The sequence below is a fragment of the Spinacia oleracea genome, chromosome 3 (genome assembly GCF_020520425.1).
Source record: "Spinacia oleracea cultivar Varoflay chromosome 3, BTI_SOV_V1, whole genome shotgun sequence".
In the NCBI taxonomy this organism is placed as follows: domain Eukaryota; kingdom Viridiplantae; phylum Streptophyta; class Magnoliopsida; order Caryophyllales; family Amaranthaceae; genus Spinacia; species Spinacia oleracea.
The window spans coordinates 119,122,325-119,133,544 of NC_079489.1; the positions used below are offsets into that span (position 1 = coordinate 119,122,325).

General features: G+C 38.5%; 1 long non-coding RNA gene across 1 annotated transcript; it reads right to left on the reverse strand.

The window, feature by feature from the left end:
- Nucleotides 1-4,831: 4,831 nt before the first annotated feature.
- On the reverse strand, nt 4,832-10,105 carry LOC130469331 (uncharacterized). The gene is made up of 4 exons (XR_008929815.1): nt 10,032-10,105; nt 9,426-9,534; nt 9,177-9,276; nt 4,832-5,096 (listed from the first exon to the last, which is right to left on the reverse strand). It is a non-coding gene; the product is annotated as an uncharacterized lncRNA (long non-coding RNA).
- Nucleotides 10,106-11,220: the final 1,115 nt, after the last annotated feature.

An 11,220-nucleotide genomic window follows, 5' to 3' on the forward strand; every position in this document is an offset into this window, starting at 1 on the left:
ATTTAGTGCCATATTGGGGTGGCCCTTGATGCTGGAGCCATGCATGCCTAGTGTTGAAGAATACTTTTTCTTGAACTTTGAAAGGTATTTGGGTCTGAAGCCCCCACTTTTGAGTGCTGTTGTATATGGCAGAGGGGTGGATTTGTCCCTCTTTGTCACCTACTTTGCGGGGCTTGATGTTCCTAAAGTTTTCCGCTTGAGAGCCTTGAGTTTTTGTATATCTGCTCGCTTTCTCTTTTCGAAGCAGGGGTTTGGCAATGGTGATGCCTCCCTAATTGAGATTGTAGAGAAGTTTGCTAATGGTCGGGACCCCATGCCGCTCGTGATTGACGAAACATTGATGGGCCTTGACATGCTGAAGTCGGACCCCTCTTCATTGCCGTCGGGAAGTCCGGTATTACTCCAAGTAAGGATTTGGATCCTTCTTTGTATTGTTGAACTTGTACTTGAATTTTGAATTTTGAAATGTGCTTCTTGTATACTCCCCAAGGTTTGGCTTATGGAGAGGCTCATGTTGGTGGCACCACCGGAGAACATGGCGAGCTATAATAGAAAAGAATTCACTGTGCGTCCCATGGTGTATGGCCAGCTTTCATTGGATGAGTGGAGATACGCACTCTCTGGGATTGAATCTTGTATAATGTGGGTAGTTCCTTGGTGGGGAATTGCTGCTATGAAGCATGCCCCTGGTTCTACTGCTTTGAGGGTGCCAAGCCTCACAATGCTAGTCTCCTACTCGCCTGCTCGAGTGATGAGACAATATGGCTTGAAACAGGAGATCCCGGACTGTACTGAAGAGAACCCAAAACCTGTTGCGCTGAATGCAAATCGACTTGAAGTTCGGAGGCGGTATTGGATCGCCAAACCATTCTTGAGTATCCAGTTCCCACCTGAGCCAGTCGCTCTGTCTGCGGGGTACATTGTATGGATGAGAGGCCTAAGTCAGAGGGACATTTCTATCTCCGGACCAGCTAGAGTCCGAGGTTCTAGAGCTAGACGTCCTGCATCAACTGACTATGAGGAAGGTGACGGGAGTGTGGCCCATCCGGTGCTTGACCGTTTGGGATCCAAAGGAGATTCGTCGTCATCCCGTCTTGGAATTAAGGCTTGCAAGTTCCTTCTCCCGCCGCTTGGGCAAGGGGAAGATTGATGATTGATTGCAGGAGGAGCCAAGGGATAGTACTCAAGGTGCCAAGACTCAAGAGCATAGACGCCCGACCCTAGATCTTTGTGGGCTAAATGTGTTTGAAATTGTATTGGAAGGAATTGTGTTTAGAATGTGTTTGGCAAATGTGTTTAGAAAGATGTGTTTGGAAATGTGTTTAGGAAGTGAAAAGGCTTTGAACTTTGTTTCACTTGATCCTGACTTTGTATTTGAATTAGCTTTGAAGGCCTTAGGGCCAAATAAAGAGATATTGTGTTAAATTCCGCTTGAACATGCTTTGCTTTGAATAGGCACATATGGAATAACAACAACAACAATTTGAGTTTTGAAATTTGATTTGTTTTGATTTTTAGGATGCCCTTAATTGAGGAAATTTTGTATTTTTTTGTATTAAAGTGGTCGGGCCTCGAAATGAGGTTGCCTACGTGTCCCGTTAGGGAATCAGGCCGGACGTAGTTCTGACTACCTTACAAGACCTGAATTTGGATTCTTGAATTTGAACATGGAACTTAGACATAGAACTACTTGAGTTGATCGAGGTTGGTAAGAGATCTGAATTATGTTCCGTCGATGTCTGTTAGTTTGACTGCTCCCCCGGAGAGGATCTTCTTGACGAGGTATGGGCCTGCCCAGTTGGGTTTGAATTTTCCCCTTGGGTCCATGATGCTTTTTCGAAGGGCTTTTAGGACAAGCTTGCCTTCCTTGATGTTTCGGGTTCTGACCCTTTTGTTGAAATGTCTGGCCACTCGGCGCTGATAGACTTGTACATGGTGAGCGGCTTGAAGCCGTCGCTCATCGAGCATGACCAGCTTGTCATACCTTGCTTGTACCCATGCAGCTTCTGGGATTTTGCTTTCTAGGACTATCCTTAGAGAAGGTATCTCCAGTTCGACAGGTTGTACTGCTTCCATTCCATAGACCAATGAGAATGGAGTTGCACCAGTTGAAGTGCGAATTGAAGTTCGATATCCCCACAATGCGAAATGTAGCTTTTGGGGCCAGTCCTTGTAATTGGTAGTCATTTTTATGATGATGGTCTTGACATTCTTGTTGGCCGCTTCGACTGCCCCATTGGTTTGTGGGCGATAAGGTGAAGAGCGATAATGTTGAATCTTGTACTCGGTGAATAGATCTTCACATTCTCCATGAAAATGGGTTCCCTGGTCACTGATGAACTCGTGAGGAACGCCATATCTGCATATAATGTTTTCTTGTATGAACTGGGCCACTTGCTTGGAACCCAATACTTTGAATGATCTGGCCTCGACCATTTGGTGAAATAGTCGATGGCGACCAGTATGAATTCATGACCCCCGATGCCTGTTGGAGTGACTTTGCCGATGACGTCGATACCCCAGGCTGAGAATGGCCACGGTGATGATTGAGAGTATAGTAGTGATGGAGGAATGTGCTTCAGATTGGCACATTTTTGGCATGTGGGACACTTCTTGACAAAGAAGTAGCAGTCCCGTTCGAGGGTAGTCCAATAGTATCGTGCCCTGACGATCTTGAGAGCTAGCATTTTCCCATTCATGTGGGTGCCACAGACTCCTGCATGTATGTTGTCCATGACTCTTTGAGCTTCGTACTTGTCAACACATCGGAGATTAGGACCGTTAAGGGACCTTTTGTATAGAATGCCGCCTTCTATGACGAAATTGGTTGACTGTAGTCGTAGAGCCCTTCGATTCTAGCTTGAAAAGTGTGGGGGATACTCCGAACTTTGTAGATACCTTTGGATGTATGTAAACCAAGGTTCATCTTCGTCTTGCTCGACGTGGTCAATAGCATGGACATATGCTGCTTCTTGACGGGTTTTAATTGTAAGTGGCATTTCAGCCATGCTGCTTGGAATGTTGATCATTGAGGCCAGTTTTGCCAGTGCATCGGCGAATTGATTCTCCTCTCTCGGGAGGTATGTATAGTGGAGCTCTTCTATTTGTTCAGACAGCTGCTCAAGGTAAAACTGGTATGGAGCCAGGCTCTCGCTCCTTACTTTCCATTTGCCGGAAATTTGATTGATGATTAGGGAGGAATCCCTGTACACTCGAAGTTTCTGGACACCTAGGGCTAAGGAGGCTTCCAGGCCCATAATGCATGCTTTATATTCTGCCGCATTGTTCGCGACGTAGAATTGTAGTTTTGCTGATATAGGTATGTGCGTGCCGTCTAGGGCTACTAGAATTACTCCAACACCACATTCGTTCTGATTGGAGGCACCATCAAAATGCATTGACCAACTGTCATCACTGGTCATTAAGATTTGCTCGTCGGGTAAGTCGTAATCTTCCTCTTCTGCCTCGACATGACAGTCGGCTAGGAAATCTGAGACTGCTGAACCCTTGATAGATTTCTGTGGAATGTATTTGAGGTCGAATTCTGCTAGCATGACCAACCATCTGGACAAACGTCCGTTGAGTACTGGTTTCTCGAATAGATATTTGAGAGGATCGGCTTTGCTGATCACATGTATTATATGGGAGAGCATGTAGTGCCGTAGTTTCTTTGTGGCCCAAACCAAGGCGATGCTGAGTTTCTCGAGCTGAGTGTATTTGGTCTCATACTCGATCAGCTTTTTGCTTATGTAGTATACGACGTTCTCCTTGCCTTTAATTTCTTGAGCAAGCATAGCCCCCACTGCTGAATCTGTTGTTGTGAGGTAAAGCCTGAGGGAAATCCCTGGCATTGCTGGTTTTAGTACTGGTGGGTTGGAAAGGTAGCTTTTGATTGTTTCGAATGCATGCTGACAATCGTCATCCCACACTTTGGGCTCGCTTTTTCGGAGCTTTCGAAATACTGGTTCACAGATCATTGTGAATCTTAAAATGAACCTGCTGATGTATTGTAGTCTGCCGAGAAAACCCCGAATTTCCTTTTCATTCGTTGGTGGTTGCATCTCGAGAATTGCCTTGATTTTTGAAGGGTCAGCCTCTATGCCTCGAGAGCTGATAACATATCCGAGCAACTTGCCTGACGTTACCCCGAATGCGCACTTTTGAGGATTGAGCCTCATATTGTATTGTCTGAGCCTGTTGAAAAACTTTCGAAGTACTGAGGTATGCTCATGTCGTTCTTTGGGTTTGACAATCATGTCGTCGACATATACCTCAATTTCCCTGTGAATCATATCGCTCATGATGGTTGTTGCTGTTCTTTGATAAGTTGCTCCTGCGTTCTTTAGTCCGAACGGCATAACTGTATCACTAGTAGAAAAAACCCTTATTGCAGCGGGCTTTTAGACCCCTGTTGCAGCGTACATCGTATGCTGCAACTGGGGGGCCTGCAACAAGTATTAACTTGTTGTAGCGTACAATGTACGCTGCGAAAAGTACTTTTTTGCAGCGTACATTTGCATGTACGCTGCAACAAGTCGCAAAATTGTGGCAAAAATATGGGTCTTTTGCAGCGTACAAATTCATGTACGCTGCATAAGACCCCACTTGTTGCAGGGTACATCTATTTGTACGCTGCAACAAGTCTGAAATTTTGCCAAATTTTTCACCCTTGTGGCAGCGTACATATATATATGTACGCTGCAACAAAGCACTTTTGGCGGGAAAATTTTAGTTTTATTTTAATTTTGTTTAGGGATACCTAGAGTGCCTTGCACCAAATATAGAAACCTGTCACAACAATAATAGAATATCGCAACCTGTATAACAAATATAAAAACAATAACTGGTGTTTTGTATATATATCCCAAAACCAAAGTGCACGTACCATATATATACATTTAAATAAATATATGTACGTTCCAATTTCAACGTAAGCATACATTTCAACATAAAAAATTGTTCTATAACATCTAAACCAACTCGATCAAGCGCCCTCAGATCAATAATAAATACATGCTGGTATAAAACTTAGCCCATTGCTCACGAACCACATCATTTTCCTCACTAGCATAAGGCGCAGTCTTCGGAGAATAGACCTTTACAAAAACAAAATTTTGATGGGAGCATTAGATCGATTAAATGCAAATGAAATGTCACATTTTAACATTCAAGCAACTAATGACAATGTACTAATAGTCTAGAATACGAATCAATTAAGAGTAAGAAAAATTAATTGATTACCTATAACGACCCAAAGTTGGGAGCGGAAATGTCATTTTAGCTCTAAATATGACCTAAAACGACCCAACGAGCCTTAAATGTGCATAAATAGGTTCGAATGAGTTTTAGAAAGTTAAAACTATGCATATTAGTCATGTAATAAGAATCAAATGTATCCTTAGGTTCTTTAGTTCAAAGTTGGGAGCGGAAATGTCATTTTAGCCTAAATATGACCTATAAGTCTATAACGACCCAATGATCTTTAAATGTGCATAAACAGATTCAAATAAGTTTTAGAAAGTTAAAACTATGCATATTAGTCATGTCATAAGAATCAAATGAGTCCTTATGTTCTTTAGTTCAAAGTTGGGAGCATAAATGTCATTTTAGCCTAAATATGACCTATAACGACCCAATGAGCCTTAAATGTGCATAAATAGATTCGAATGAGTTTTAGAAAGTTAAATATATGCATTTTAGTCATGTAATAAGAATCAAATGTATCCTTAGGTTCTTTAGTTCAAAGTTGGGAGCGGAAATATCATTTTAGCTCTAAATATGACCTATAACGATCCAGTGAGTCTTAAATGTGCATAAATAGATTGCAATGAGTTTTAGAGAGTTAAAACTATGCATATTAATCATGTAATAAGAATCAAATGAGTCCTTATGTTCTTTAGTTCAAAGTTGGGAGCGGAAATGTCATTTTAGCTCTAAATATGACCTATAACGACCCAATGACCCTTAAATGTGCATAAATAGATTCGAATTAGTTTTAGAAAGTTAAAACTATGTATATTAGTCATGTAATAAGAATCAAACGATTCCTTAGGTTCTTTAGTTCAAAGTTGGGAGCGGAAATGTCATTTTAGCCTAAATATGACCTATAACGACCCAATGATCTTGAAATGTGCATAAATAGATTCGAATAAGTTTTAGAAAGTTAAAACTATGCATATTAATCATGTAATAATAATCAAATGATTCCTTATGTTCTTTAGTTCAAAGTTGGGAGCGGAAATGTCATTTTAGCTCTAAATATGACCTGTAACGACCCAATGACCCTTAAATGTGCATAAATAGATTCGAATGAGTTTTAAAAAGTTAAAACTATGTATATTAGTCATGTAATAAGAATTAAATGAGTCCTTAGGTTCTTTAGTTCAAAGTTGGGAGCAGAAATGTCATTTTAGCCTAAATATGACCTATAACGACCCAATGACCCTTAAATGTGAATAAATAAATTCGAATGAGTTTTAGAAAGTTAAAACTATGCATATTAGTCATGTAATAAGAATCAAATGAGTCCTTAGGTTTTTTAGTTCAAAGTTTGGAGCGGAAATGTCATTTAAGTCAATTAAGTTAGTGCCCAACAATTTACGTAGTATTCCATTAGTGTTTATATATATATATATATATATATATGTATATATATATATGTATATATATATATATATATATATATATATATATATATATATATATATATATATATATATATATATATAATTTTTCTGAATTTCCGATGTTAGATTTTAAATTTGGGAGGAGCAGCCCTATATAATTAAATTACAACATATCAAAATGTACTTAATCTTACCAAATACAAGTTACTCTAATATAACTAACATTAATATATCAACAATTATGTTGCAAAACATTGTGCAATAAGGTACAAAGTTGTACAGTACGTGCCAATCATTAATTCCAAATACACATGTCAATTAAGACATCACAAACAAATCAGTACAGATCAGTGCATACCTGTGCATCTTGGTGTGCCTTGTTCCTTTTAAAACTAAGATAGGTTTTCCAAAAGAAACCTAAACTAAGTTTTGATCGTGCCACAACTCTACTGAAGGTCGTTGGGCAGTGCTTTGAAGCAACTTTTAAAGGTTAATTAAGATAGCTGTTAAAAATGACCGAGCCAGCAAACATTTCAGTAGCTCGCAAAAATGTCTTCCAATAACAGACCCAGAATGAGAAACAAGAAAGATTTATGACTCACTCATCTATAATACACCTCTACAAGATAGGTTTGGGAGAGGTATCCTAAAAGACAAACCCTGATTAACTTCCTACATTCCTAAACAATCAAGACTCAAGAATAGGAGAGGTAATTGGACGAGGCAGAAAAGGTTAAGCTCAAAGTATCACCCTCCATATTGATGGAGTACTCTTGGATAAGGTAAAGGAGTTTATATGACTGCAAATTTGAGAGATCACTAATCATCTTAAGTTTGGACTGAGTGACTTATCAAGAGTAGCAGTAATAAAGCTTGGAGCTAATGAAGGCTGTGAGAGTGTGAACTACTGAAATCACCTAGGTACCTTAGGGCATAAAGGCTATGCATTTCATTAGGATTCAGCTTATAGATATCAAACCATCAAATAGCCGAATCATAATGACATCTGTTACTCATAATTTTTTGCTAAGTTTGTAACAGCACATTCAAAAGTCATATTTATTAGCATCTTCTGGCGAAAATGTCATTTTAGCCTAAATATGACCTATAACGATCCAATGATCCTTAAATGTACATAAATCGATTGGAACGAGTATTGAAAACTTAAAATTAAGCATATTGATCATGTAATACGTTTGAAATGAGTCCTTAGGTTATTTAGTTCAAAATTGGGAGCGAAACTGCTTTATTTTAGCATAAATATGACCTATAACGACCAAACAAGTCTCAAATGTGCATAAATAGATTGGATTGAGTCTTGGAAACTTAAAACTAATCTTATGAATCATGTAATAAGTTTGAAATGAGTTCTTAAGTTCGTTAGTACAAAGTTGTGAGCGAAAATGTCATTTTAGCTTAAATATGACCAATAACGGCCAAACAACTCTCGAATGTGCAAAAATAGATTGGATTGAGTCTTGAAAAGTTAAAAATAATCATATGAATCATGTAGTAAGTTTGAAATGAGTTTTTAGGTTCGTTAGTTCAAAGTTGGGAGCGAATATGTCATATTAGCCTAAATATGACCTATAATGGTCAAACAAGTCTCAAATGTGCATAAATAGATTGGATTGAGTCTTGGAAAGTTAAAACTAATCATATGAATCATGTAGTAAGTTTGAAATGAGTTCTTAGGTTCGTTAGTTCAAAGTTGGGAGCGAAAATGCCTCATTTTAGCCTAAATATGACCTATAACGACCAAACAAGTCTCAAATGTGCATAAAGAGATTGGATTGAGTCTTGAAAACTTACAATAATCATATTAATCATGTAATAAGTTGGAAGTGAGTCCTTAGGTTCGTTAGTTCAAAGTTGTGAGCGAAAATGTCATTTTAGCCTAAATATGACCTATAATGGCCAAACAAGTCACAAATGTGCATAAATAGATTGGATTGAGTCTTGGAAAGTTAAAATTAATCATATGAATCATGTAGTAAGTTTGAAATGAGTTCTTAAGTTTGTTAGTTCAAAGTTGGGAGCGAAAATGTAATTTTAGCCTAAATATGACCTATAACGATCCAATGATCCTTAAATGTGCATACATCGATTGGAACGAGTATTGAAAACTTAAAACTAAGCATATTAATCATGTAATAAGTTTGAAATGAGTCCTTAGGTTATTTAGTTCAAAATTGGGAACGAAAGTCCTTATGTTCTTAGGTGGCCTGAAGTATAAGATTAATTAGCTCATATGTTTCAGTTATGTACTTCACTTTAATAGCTTCATATTGTTTTTCACTTTTTTGTTCTTCTATAAATAGCGCTTATGAGCAGTACGGACGCAGGATCAGAACATAAGAGCAACTATCTATTTCAGAACTTAATCTCTTAATTTATGTTGATACTTCTATTAAGCTCAGATGTATTACCGTGAAACATTTCTGAATCTTAAGCTGTATTAGGTGTTTGAGAATAAGAGCTAGAATGTGCTTGAATCAAAAACTCTGAAAAGAAATAGTGCTTTGAAGTGGTATAGTTAAGAATAAAAACCTTTATTTAGCAGTGCGTCATTTCAGAAACATAGATGATTTTTTCAACTCCGAAATAAAGCAGTACTTGAGCAGCCTCCATAATTGCCCGATTATTGTAGCTAGAAATCAAAATCCAAAGTAAATTAGAAACAATTAACAAACCACATAATATACACACTGGATGTAATAGAGAAGGTTATTATGAAGAGTAGTATACCGCATAAGTTAGTACCCTACAAGAACAATGTTAAACACAAGAATATAATACCTGAGATGCATTCAACTCTGGAAGACCTGGAGCGCCAAATCGACGAGGCAAAGTATTTCAAACCACCTGCATCTCGACTTCATGTCCCATCAAATGGTGATAAATATACCTGTACCAATTCACAAACTTAAAATATCAAGCAACAAAGTGAAAAGGAATACAATGCTTATAATTGCATGGAAATGCTGACATAAAGAGAGGTCAAAGAATAACTAGTATTTTATAAATTACGACAACTATCAATACATCTTGTTCTCAAAAATCTAACATTGTAGTTGACAATAAAATCATGTAAATATGGGATAATCAAACTATAAAAGCAAAAAATTAAACAGGAGGGGCAAAAATTGCGTAAAAATCTAATCACAGGGAGATTTAAGGTCTACTTGAAATCTAAATCTCACATTATATATGAAGTATATATCTTTTAAAATCCCTCAAAGTTCATCTCATGTAATTGTTCCACTGTGAGTGGGGCAAAATTTCAGCAGCTCTAGAGTATACGACGACTATACTCGGCGAAGGTAGCACACAAGTCATGTATGACTAGTTTAGGTTAGTCCTAGCATTGTTGTAATCTTGTCCAAGCTAAGGTATGTAGTTTACCAGAGTGTGGCCTCCTGAAAGCGCGACAATATCCTTGTCAAAAAGCCCCATTCTGTAAAAGATTTCTCTCAAATGTCCGGCACCTGCAACCCATTTTATGCTGTTAGTAACATGTACTACTAAACTGTCATATTACTGATGAGAGGGTAGAATACGTACGTACCTTGATTTGCATCAGGAAGGCGTCCTTCATCAGGAGAATCTGCGCAATCCTGGTATAACATCGATAATCAGGTACTATTGTTACAATAACGAACAAGAATATAACAATCATGAATGTATAGGAAGCTCAAACCATTCTTCCTGGAACAAAGTCGATGGTTGGCCCTCCTGTGACTTCAACCGCAACAACCCCAGCAAGCTGAAATTAAGAAACAAGGGATCGATGCTTGAGAATTAATGACCTAGAAAGGATGCAGTTTGAATCATATAACCAGGAAATTCACCTGATAATCTTTGGGTGATTAGCCTTAACCTCTTTTTAGATCAGCGACCCAAATAGTTCAATTACTGCTACTAGAAATTATTATGCACAATTAATCAGTTTTAGCTCACCACAAAGTTCAACAGCAATCTTGAGGCCACTGCTGGCTTTGTAAACCTTATCAAAATAGTTCAACATTTGTTTTAGTTCACATGATTAGCCTTAACCTCTTTTGAGATCAGCGACCAAAATAGTTCAATTACTGCTACTAGAAATTATTATGCACAATTAATCAGTTTTAGCTCACCACAATGTTCAATTCGTTTTTAGCAATTCACATGATAATTTTTTTTATGCTGGAAAGTGTAAACCTTATCATGTGAATTGCTAAAAACGAATTGAACAACAGCCAAAAAAAATAAAATAAAATATATAAATTGAACAAAACCCTAATCTGAAAACGAAAATACAGCTAGGAAGATAATTACTTACTGGTTGTGGCGAGGAGAGTAACGGCCGAGCAAGCACCGGAACCAGGACGCGACGGGGGGACGCTGAACCCCCGGCCGACCAAGCTGACCGAGTTTTCAGCAATTGAAAAGTCACCCATCGGAGAGGACAGCGACGGGGGAGATGAGGCGAGAACAGACACCCACCGTAGTGGACAGCGACGCAGGGCCGAGCAAGGGCGGATTTCGACGGCGACGCAGGGCCGAACAAGGGTTGGAGTTCGACGGCGACGGCAAAAAATTGGGAGATGTTTGG